The following is a 12817-nucleotide window of genomic DNA, read 5'->3' as shown; positions in this document are numbered from 1 at the left end:
AGAATTCCTTAATTGAAGACAATTTTCTTTCCATGTTAGTTACAGCCGATGTTTCGAACCGAAACAGTGGCGAACGTTTCGATGCCATTGTCGATTCCTCCACGGCCAATATCTGACTATTTATAAAAGCGTGTTGATCCATGTCTGAAACGCAGCCATTGTCAGTCATAAAAATATTTTTGAAGTGTCTGAAATTTGAAACTGGCCAGTCGATTTGAGCTGATGGGCGTCAGATGGATGGTAAATTATGACATGTTGTGCTGTTATGTTTATGATAGAACTGAGTCTCATTGTTTTTGGTATTTATTAGACATACAGAGCTATAATTTTGATTTTGTTTTCCTAAATGATAATTGTTTATTATGACAAGGTGTAGTTTATATTATCTTTTAACAAGGCGATTGATAATATATAAATATGGGAAAATGTAAAAATAACTTTTTTACCTTTTTACGTTACTTACTTTACATATTAAATAACAAAATTGGTATATATGATAGTGAGCAAAACCTGTTCTTTGAAGGCATTTTATTGAAATTACAAGGATCTTGGTGATAGAATTGTTAATTTTAGAACTAGTTAGAGATCAATAAAGAGAAAAGAATCTGCTTTAACATGGGATCTATATAATGATTTTTTCTATAGCAGGTTTAATTCCTTCCCCAACAAGAAGACGTGTGTCTGATGGCATATTTACAAATAAGGTCACTTTTACACCAATAAATACGTATTGTCATGTCTGATCATTGGACTAGAAGCAATAAAGAGAAGGCTGACATTTTCTCAAAACACTTAAAAATGTTTTTAAACCTTTCTGGTCTCAGCTACATAAAGATGACGAAAATAAAATTACTAGCTCTCTGGATTCGCCATTTCTAATGGACTTACCGCACGAGAAATTATCGGTCAAAAAAGTTAAACAAACAATAGTGAGAGAGACTAATATTAAAAAAGCTCCTGGTTATGACTTAGTTACTGGTAAAATTTTAAAAGAAATATCAGAGAAGGGTAGAAAACTATTAACATTTATATTTAATGCTATGCTACGAATTAATTACTTCCCTAGCATCTGGAAAGTAGCTAAAATATCAATGATTCTTAAACCAGGCAAAATACCAGAAGATGTGACCTCCTACCAACCTATAAGTTTATTACCGATAATTTGGAAAGTTTTCGAGAAATTATACCTAAAGAAGCTAAGTATACTAAGCTATAATATAATAGATAAGCTATAATAATAAGCCATAATAGAAACAAGAAAAATTATTCCAGAACATCAGTATGGCTTTCTCAAAAAGCATCGGACTATAGAACAAGTGCATAGACTTCTAAACAAAATAAACACTGACCTAAATGCCGAGATATTGTTCGGCTGCTTTTCTAGATATATCTCAGGCTTTTCACAAAGTATAGCATACGGGCTTGCAGGTTAAACTAAAGAAACTTCTCCCTCATCCGTACTATCAGTTACTAAAATCGTATCTCACTGATAGACATTTTATTGTAAATCAAGGCGATGAACATACCGAATTAAATCCCATATATTCAGGAGTTCCGCAAGGTAGTGTACTGGGTCCAGTACTGTATCTTCTGTATACGGCCGATCTGCCCACCACAAAAATAAATACTGTGTTAACATACGCAGATGACACAGCAATTTTGGCATCCCTTGAAGATCTGGTCACAGCATCAATAAAACTTACAAACCCACCTGGATCAAATACAATTACGGTTGAAGACATGGCGCATTAAAGTCAATGAAAAAAATCCACCCATGTAACGTTTACCCTGCGTAGAAGAACATGTCCACCAGTGTATATCAATCATCGTCAACTCCCCCAAGCAGAGCAAGTTAAATATCTTGGTATGCACTTAGATCGACGTCTAACCTGGAAGAAGCACATAATCTATAAACGAAAACAACTTCGACTGAAATTATATCAAATATATTGGCTCATCGGGCGCCCAAGTTATCATTAGATAACAAGGTGTTGCTGTATGAGTGTATATTAAAGCCTATTTGGTCATATGGAATCCAACTATGGGATACCGCTAGCAAATCTAATATATCCATCATTTAACGGTTCCAAAATAAAATGTAATATATTTCAAATAAAGTGATACAACGCGATATTCCTCTAGAACCTATAACGAGTGTAATTCAATGTGTTTGTGTGAAGTACTTCGAAAGAGTGTCAGTGCATTCCAATGTACTCGCTAATCAGCTAAATATGCGACGTGATAGTGAAGTGCGTAGACTAAAACGTTTAACACCACCTGATCTGATTACTGGACATATATAAACTTTAGAATAAGACTAATTAATTAAGATATATTTTATACAGAAGATCGCCTAATGAAGTGATTTTCTGCATGCCATGTAAATATAATATAAATATAAGAAATACTTATTGACTATAGGGCAAATTGTGGAATCACAAAGAGTTTAAAAAATGTGTCATCAAAAAGAACTAAAATCCACCGATAGAAATGAAGTAACGAATATATTGTTAAATGGACTCAAAAATAAATCATAAAAAATTATTTATATGAACAAAATGCGTCAAAAAGTTGAAAGATGATCTACAAGTATAAGTTTCAAAAGTCTAAAGTCATGTAAATTCACAAATATAAATAATAATAAACAAAATATGTAGAACAAAACTCCTTTTGTATCAATAGATCATTGTTAGGTTCAACTAAAACCTATTTCATTAATTATAACACTTATTCTCAATTATTATATCAAACTTTATGTGTTGTTGATTCGAAATCCTATCTCTTTATGCTCTATATTTTTTTTACCAAGAAACAGATCGATTTACAAACCTAGAACAAATGATGTTTGTTTTAAAAATTATGTCAAAAATGATGAAAGATAACTTGAAGTTATAGTTTTCAAAGTATTAACTTGTATATCTCCAGTGATCTTGTAAATTTTATACATTTATATATAGAAAAACTGTAAGTCCATATCAAGGTGGTCGAGTTTATTATATTAAGATATTTCTTGATCATTCGAAACCGATATTGAGTATAATATAATATATACGGAATAAGAAAATTCGACCATTCAACTAGTCACACCAAAAAAAAGAAACAACTTTATTAATGTTGATATTAATCCAAATAAATAACTAGGTTATCACTTAATAACAGGACAAATGCTGCAAAAACTAACAAGAAACGGAATTATAAAACCAACTAAGTTTCGATAAGACAAAACACGACGACCTTCTTCATATGCTACAGAAAATGACACCGCAACAACCCACTGTACAATTAAAACACCACATAAAATCTAGGATATTTAGAGTCACATATGAGGAAACCTACTCTATAATAAAAAAATCTAAAGAAAGTGTACCACAAGAAATTTTTTTGATTTACCTATGACAATGCGATTCTTACTGCCGGAGACGATAGCGGGCAAGCCATGGGAAAATTACAATAGGGAAATGATCAGATAAATAATTGAACGCAAAATTGTATAATCAGGATATAATCAGCTTGTACAAGTACCAAAAACAATAAATAATACCCATAATAAGTCATAAAGCAACAACGCTAAGTAGCTCTGGAATTAATTTTGATGCAAAACTTCGCTGGAAGGATCATAAAAAGAAGAAAGAAAGAAAATGGAATTGGAATATAGGACAATGTATTTGTTAATTGGAAGAAAATCCCAATTTTCTGTATATACAAATAGATTACTCTTATTTAAGCAAATGTTGACACCTATATGGACTTATGGAATTCAATTGTGGGACTGTTGCGTGATAACTAATATAAATATAATTCAAGTTTTCCAGAACAAATTACAGAGTAAGTATTGCATCTGCACTCAGATACTACAGCATTGAAATGAAGCCGGAAAAATAGCAGTCTTAATACATAAGCATTATTAAACCTAGAGAACAAAATCGGATCGATGGGTCGATGTTGATATATATAACAGGTCAATAGAAATGTCCCCGGCTTGACACATGATTGGCGCTACTAGAATTAGTTAGCCCTAACCCTCAAAAGATGTGTGTATAAATTTGGCAGCTCTCGGATTATTAGTTTGTGAGTTATAGACTTTTGAGTGAAGCAACATTTGTTATTGTGAAAAAAAGACACACGTGTTAATAAAATATTGCTTTTTGAAGGGAAAAATACAGTTGAAGCAAAAACTTGGCTTGACGCCGAGTTTCCGGGCACTTCTCCAGGAAAATCAACCATCAAGTACAGGTATGATAAGTCTAAACATGGTTAAATCAGCACCGAAGTCGGTGAACGCAGTGGACGCCCAAAAGAGGTTATTACCCACGAAAACGTTAAAAAAATTTACAAAATGATTTTGAATAACCGTAAATTGAAATTCAATGAAATAGCAGACACTCTAAAGATATCAACTGAACGTGTATGTCATATCATTCACGAATACTTGGGTATGAGAAAGCTCTGTGCAAAGTGGATGCCGCGCGGACCCATTTATTACCAAAAACAATAACGAGTTGATGATTCGGAGCAGTGTTTGAAGATAATCAAGCGGAGTATACCCGAGTTTTTGCTTTGATATGTGACAATGGATGAAATATGGCTCCATTATTTCATTCCGAAATTCAACAGTCGGCTGGTAAGGTTATGGCGTCTGTATTTTGGGATGCGCATGGAATAATTATCATTGAATACCTTGAAAAAGGAAGGACCATCAACAGCAACTATTCCATAGCGTTATTAGACCGTTTGAAGGACGAAATCGCCGAGAAACGGCCGCATTTGAAGAAAAACAAAGTGCTGCTTCACCAAGACAATGAATGCACCGTGTCACAAGTCAGTGAAAACGATGGCAAAAATCTATCCATCGACCATATTCTCCAGATCTGGCCCCCAACGACTATTTCCTGTTCTCAGGTCTCAAAAGAATGCTCGATGGGAAGAAATTTTCGTCGAATTATGTGGTGAAAGGACAAATCGTACTACAAAAATGGTATCAAAAAGTTGGATGGTCGCTAAAATCAGTATATTAACCTTGAAGGAAAAAATTGTTTTTTTCTATGGTAGGACTTTTCAATTGACATGTTATATATGACCGAAAATCGATATATATATATATACAATTTTGATCTATTATAAATTTAAGCCTTGTTATGTTCTAAATGTTTTTTTTTTGCCAACATAACGAGATAATAGAGACTCAAAAATAAATCACAACAAAAAGTTCTTTCGATGAAAAAATACGTCAAAGAATGATGAGTGTCCGACACGAAACGGTCGCAATACTGAAATTCATTCGGGCGACCTTTGGCAGCCCGGCAGGATGTAAGGTTTATGATTTTTGTTTGTTAATGGAACGGAGAGGGGTGAAAATGTCACTTGGTGACACGCTCCGCGACAATAGACCGGCGCTAAAGTGCTACCAGTTGTTGCTTTTATAGAGAGTCTTTGTTTAAAGCCGGAATATAGAAATTTACTAGTGCAAGACTAATGCAGGCGTGATGATCGAGGTCATTTTCGGTCCCGGGGTAATGGCTCGGTTGTCGACGAATCGCCAGGGTACCGTGCCCCGTATTATTCACGGCGTTATACAGGGGAACCGTTTTAAAAGACTTATATTATGTATGTCCCGTTTAATGGGCCCAAATTGCAAGTAAGTGTAAACAGTGAAATATGGGCCGTATGTCTTCATCAACTCTAATTCACTATTAACCAACAAGGATTTTATAGGAACTTTATAGATTAAATACTATCATTCGGTCTGATCAATAAAATAAATTTTTTCAATTACAAAAAAACAAAATGATTTAATAATGTATAATGTCAATATCAAAGATATAATTTAGAAGACTATTTTAAAATTTGCCGTCTAGTGCGATCTGGGTTTTCTCATAATTCCCGGGCGTCCAAAAATTAATAAATGCTCTAGATTTAGAGTTTGGGTTGTCCACCACTATTCCGCTTCAAACCAGCAAATTGCAAACCACAAGTCCGATGTCAAACAAAAAATATCCTACCAGTAACAACCAGTCGTTCAAAGAAAACCCGATGTTTTCTGTGGTAATTGTTGGACACTAGCGTTGGGAACTATCAACTGAAAACACTCAAAACAGTGGATAGTCGCAAAACAGTCGAAACAATCGATAGGAAGATGTACGAATCATTTCCTGTATAAATTGACGAGAGGAAAGGACGGGCATAATTGCTTGCGGCAGTTAATTCTATATGTGGTTATATCTTCCAACGGTAGTATTAGAGAGACGGAGATGTATTAATTACTTCACGAACTAACTTTAAAAAAGATCCTGAGAGCATTTCCCAAAGGAACTTCAACTGGAAACATGCGCTTGTCGCTGTCATTCCTTGAAAAAATGCCAAGTCTAACCCTTCTGACTACAGGCCTATTAGTTCACTCTCCAAACTTGCCGAAAAAGCCATATTAAACGCATTAAATAATTTCACAGACGCACATCACATAATCCCCAAAGAATAATTCGGTTTCCGTGCTAAACATTCATACCTCCATCAAGCTGCCCGCGTCGCAGCAACTATCCACCAGGCAATGATAAATGGTCGAAAAACTGGAGCCATTTGTACTCCAGCCAACCATACTCAGTGTAAGGTTCTCCATAGGAACCTTAGAACACAGCGACATCTTAATAAAATCCCTACCCGTCTACAAATCCTGGCAAAACAAGCATATCCCGAACCTGAAGCGACATCAGCTGAAGACCATTTGGTTCTAGCTGGTCTTGGTTTGGTTTTGGTTTACCAGATTAGTAAACGAAAGAAAAAAAACTTTAAAAAAGAAAAGAAAAAATATTACTGAATACTATTACAATATTAATGCATAACATGCAATTTATAATTTAATTTTAAACGAAGTAGAATTACTTTTATATATGAAACATTCGAACACTGTGGATCTGTATAAAGGAATGGAATTTTTTTATGAAACAGAATAATACTCCACAAAATGTTTGATTGTATTTTAATGTGTTAATTGCTATTTTTAAATGATGTACTAAAATAAATATAGACAACACAATAGAATTCAAGGAAAACCTAAAAACTAAAGAAGTAAACCATAAACACTATATAAAAATTAAACATTTACCTAATCATAGAAAAAAAAAGTAATCCATGACATAATTAAAAATAATCTAAATGAAATGATATACATGCTTTTGACAAGCAAACTACCAAAAAATCGTAAAACTATATATATATATATATATATATATATATATATATATATATATATATATATATATATATATATATATATATATATATATATATATATATATATATATATATTCTAGGTTCTACTAGTTTCATTCGACTGATTTTTAACCTTCTGGCTCTGTCGTCCTAACCGTAAAAAAGTGTAAAAATATGTATAAAAATAGTAACTAAAAGTACGACTGAAACAGTCGATACTAAATAGTAAAAAAATCAGTCGGACCGAAAATAGCGAGTGAAAACAGTTGATTGAAACAGTCACTGGTAAATGTAGTAAAATCAATCGAACCAAAAATAGCGACTGAAACAGTCGATAGTAAAAAGTAGTTAATTAATAAATAGTCGATAGTAATTTTCAGTCGATAGTTCCCAACACTATTGGACACTAAGCAATCGATTTGCTTAAAAATGCATGTGGTTCGAATCCTTTATTAAGTTGTAAGTTCGTCTTCTCGGGTTAATAAATTATATTAAATTTAACTAATGCAAAATATGGGTTTAATACAACTAAAATTTAATTCTAGAGATATCGCCACAGAATCCATCCAATATCAGGGTGGCCCAATTTTCAATTTTAGTGATGGTTCGAGCTATCTACGTGAAAATCGTTATCTGAAGTGCATTCCAAAATTGGTGCACAAATATTTGTCTATTGATGCAATCTCCGTTCTATCCCTAAAAAGATTTTCTCAAAGCTGAAGAGACCGTGATGGGAACAAGAATTCGCCAGAATCTATAGTTTTTGATTAAGAATGTTTTGAAAGAAAGAAGTTTGTGTTTTCTAAAATGTGTCGCAGCAATCCCGAATATATTCTTTATAATTAATATTTTTAATTTCCTCGAAATATAAACACCATTTTTTGATATATGATTACGTATGCTGAGAGTTGTATTATAACTATTATCTTAAAATAATTAAAACTGGAAGATAACATTGAGTATGACGTTCATCGTCCTGTATCGGAAATGATATAGAAGGTTTGCTTAAGATATTTTAAAAGTACTAGCGCATCAAAACATTTGCAAGCAAAGATATGGAGGTAGAGAATTGAGATCGGCTGAGTGGATTGAAGTTGAGAGCTGACAAATTATACTTAGTTATGAGCAAACAAGGATTTTAATGACAAGGATTTAGTGACAGACGATAAAGTACAGATATTATAACAACCTACATCCTACTACCTCATAACTATATCCGGAACTACCCTCAGCGTAGAAGATAGTGAGGTATGATCCAATTCCATGGTATCAAGTTTGCATTTATTTATTTGATAAGATAAACGTAAGATAGAACGAAAGGAGTTTAGTATATAAACCCTTAAGAACCCGATATTGAGGCTTCCGGTTATCATTAGTCTCGAGTAATGAAGTAAAAGTTAATGAATTTTATAAAAAGAATTTTATGAATATAGACAGAAAATTTGTGAAAATCAAATATTGCCATAAAAACAATAAAATTAGCGACACATAATCTATGATTTATCACTTCACTACATAGTATAAAACAGAGTCGCCTTTTCTGTCCCTATATCCCTATGTGCGCTTAAATCTTTAAAACTACGCAACGGATTTTGATGCGGTTTCTTCAATAGATAGAGTGATTCAAGAGGAAGGTTTATATGTATAATACATGCATAATATACTAAGGCAACATTGCTAATTTTAGAGGTTTCTAACGTGATGTCGTAAATTAACCTATTTTTTTAGGCTTATTTAGCAATTAGCAAAAACGCTGCCTAACCCTACGAGTTAGATCAAATTAATGTACTACAGTATTGTACACCATAAAAAGGTCTACAAAAAAGTCCGCGATGGTATATGTTTATCTTTTAGGGATAACCCACATTAACCATTTTTATTGTTTACTTTTTACGTGAGAAAATGGCTTATTTACGAAGCTATTTTAAGCAATACGGCATTAATCCTTATCGAATTAAGTACCTTAAGTACAGTGTGCAATTAATATAGATCAGTATGGTTCCTTACAGCATGTAAATTAAACAAATATTTTCGGAGATATTACAAATTTAAAATTTGCGTTTAAAAATGTGTAATGTAAAATTTTATGAATTTAGATATTCCAAAGATAGCAGGAAATCTTCATAGTAAGTATAGGGGAAGAGGAATTGTTTTACTCCAAATTTAATGCGTGCAGGCCAAGGGCAGTAATGAATGAACCAAAAATACTGGATCGATTTTAATCATGTTTTCATTGAGTGACATAGGCATATATATTTTATGCCCGTGCAAAGTCGGAGCGGGCCGCTATGTTTTTATATACAACGTTCATATTTTTTCTGTAGTGTATTTAATTTAGTATCAGCATTGCACCCGTGCGAAGCCGGGGCGGGTCGCTAGTATCTCATAATCATTATTAGTATTATTTCCCATAAAAATATATTATATCATTACCTATTACAATGAAAGCAGGCCTATTAGTACAAAACTTGTAATTCCTCTAGAAAATTTGAAAAATGCTTGACACATGTTAAACAAATTGGAGCAATTTCATGCCAGCTTGTTAGTTTGAGTTGACAGCTAAATAACTATCCGAAGAGGAAAATACAATGACAAGGAATGAGGGACTATAAATAAATGGGACCAGCATACTACCATAACTAAATACTTAATAACTTGTAACAAACTAATATAATGCTTATAAGAAAATAATCGCAGTATTATTAAAGATATTATTAATTTAGTTTCTCAATGGCCAGAGTTATGATACGTATAGCGCTTTCTCTTTGAACTGTTATGATAAAAAATGGCAACTAATAAAGCCTAAATATCTTAGAGTGCTCGAGTATTTATTTGTCATTAAAAGTATTTGCAAATATGGAAAGAAATATTCATTAATAAATTATACAATGTGTTATTTGAACCGTATCTTAATATCAAAAACATAATATCCACCCAAGTCGCTTATAAATGGTGAGAAAACGTTCAAGATTTATATATATATATGGGCGTTGAATGAAACTGTAATGATAGCAACAAAGGCCTATGAAGTTATTTGGTATAGCCACGCGAAATATTGATTCAACAGTTCTTTCTTGGAATGAAAGAATGGTACAAGCTCATCCGCACAGACAGTTCTACTTGCTAAAGAAACTTAGTAAAATATTTCAATAAGGAGTAATAGATTTAATTCCCTTGGGTTATTCCACTTTCAAGCAAAACCATAGAGTTTTTTATGGTTATATACAAACGATTTAACAGCGCTACTTTTCGTTCTTGTTCTTGTGAGCTTGGTATTTTTGATAAGTTGTTCCAATGATCTTATAATATATTAAATTCCTAATTTAATTTATTAACACTTTAAATGATTGTTGGAATCTTTTCGACCACTAAAACTAAGTTTACATGAATCATTACATTGAAAAATTTTTAATGAAATTCTAACTAAAATTTTAAATGTTTTAAAATTACATTTTAGTTTCTACTTATTTTAAATAAAAACTAATACTTACATTTATAATATAGTGAACTATTAATTTCACCTTACATTAGATATGCTTAATACAATTTTAATTTACAAATTACCTTATTACTAACGTTCAGTTGTACTAGCATTAATACACACACAAGGCGTGTACGGGATTAGTACATCAGTATGTATTTGCCAAATTAAAATCTACGACTAATCTACTTAAGCTAAAATTAAACATACACTTGCACACTAAACAAGTTCATGTGGTTTGGTTCGCTTCGATCTTCTGATTTCCTGCGCGTTATCCAGTAGCTGTATTGCTTCCACCTTCCTGTGATTTAGCAACCTTATTTCATGTTTTAGGGGGAAACATTGGATGATTTCATGTATTCAAGTTCATCGTGCAGCTTTTTGTTGGTTACATAGCGATATGCATTGGCAATTAATCGAAGAACATTTTTTGTGTGCGTCGTATTACTAGTTGATTTAATGCTTTATTACAACCCCATATTTGAACACCATAGTTCCAAATAAGCCGTATGATTGACTGATAAACGAATCTCTTTAATCTCCAACCACTATAGTTGCTTGATTGTGAGTCTAATTGCTGCTTTTCTTTTTTTCTAACACGATACTTCCAATTTAACCTACCATCGAGTTATATTCCGAGATATTTAGCTGTTTCTGCTTGAGAAATTGGACATCCATCAAGTGGTATAATTAAATGTTTATCATTTCGCCGCGTAAAATTTACATGGAGATTTGGAGCTATTAACTTGTATCTTCCAGTCTCTGGTCCATTTGTAGATATTGTTGATCGCTACTTGTACTTTTTCTGTAGTTTTAGAGAGTTACATCTTTTACCATTATAACTGTGTCGTCAGCAAATGTTCCAATTACTGTTTCTTTTAAAATTTATAATATTGACTTTTTCCTTTTTCTTTTATTTTTACTAACAAAAATGCTACTAGCAAAAAAATCACGTTAAACAAAAGTTAGAGCAGATCAGACCCAAAATCAAATAATTGCTCTGGTTATTCGGAATATACTCTCACCTAGACCTAACATCAAGGCAATAAGTCTATTTGGACTTAGGAATTCAAAAATGGAGTTGAACTAAAACTACAAACCAACTAGTAATCCAAACATTCCAAATCAAAGTTCGTCGATTCGACCAATGCTTATCGCTACGTAAACAACGAAGAACCAAAAGACGATCTCAAAATCAAATGTACTTATGAAGTTATCCAAGATTTCGACTTAAAACATGAAACAAGGTTAACGAATCACAGCAACGTAGAAGAAATACTGCTACTGGATAACATGCAGGAAATATTCTTGCTATTTGTATATTGAGAATAATAGTAATAAATTAATTTTGTTAATTAAAGCTGTACTTCAGTTTGATTAATTTTGTGAATAATAAGTAAATTAATTATAATATTTCAAGGGCGAACTACAGAATGATAAGTAAGGAAAAATTGGTGTAGAATGCTTCTTTCCAATAGTTATCAATAAGTAGCTAAATCAGAAACTACAGCTTCGCAGAAAAGAACTGTTTACTTTTGAATGCACCTATTTCAATAATAATAGTAATTTTGCATGTTGACCTTTGGCATGTAGCAATCATTTTAAGCAAAACGACTGGATTATAATACCCTATTTTACTTCTTGTTTATTTGCCATTAAAGCGCACAATAAAAACAATGAAGTAGACCAGCAAACAAACCATTTTTTTCCTCCCGTTTTGGTCATTTATGGACGACGGTTCGGGGCGTTATATCAAGTAACCACGCAAGATACGTGACCGATAGTTATCATTCTGTCAGCGACGAAATTTATTTAATGTTTACCTCGGTTAATTGCTTCATAAAAATATTGCCAGATAATGGTTATGCTAAATCACCAAAATAGAAGCATTTAGTGATATTAATGTATATTTCATTTTCGTGTATTGTGTCATATTATGTTAAAATTTAACAATAATAAATCTTCTTTATATGATGACTAAATGGTAATAGAACTATGGCAAGAAATTTATTTATTATGTTCTGTACATAAACGTATTAAGATCATAGAGTAGTATAACAAGTCTCCTTTTTTATCAAAAAATTAATATTTATGAAAATATTTTAGAGTATGTTTTCCAATATATCTATA

The sequence above is a fragment of the Rhynchophorus ferrugineus genome, unplaced genomic scaffold (assembly GCF_030347505.1).
Source record: "Rhynchophorus ferrugineus isolate W39M unplaced genomic scaffold, kcgeb_rfMv2 rfM1, whole genome shotgun sequence".
Lineage (NCBI taxonomy): Eukaryota > Metazoa > Arthropoda > Insecta > Coleoptera > Curculionidae > Rhynchophorus > Rhynchophorus ferrugineus.
The sequence above is the reverse complement of the archived record's forward strand: the minus strand, read 5'-3'. Positions refer to the sequence as shown.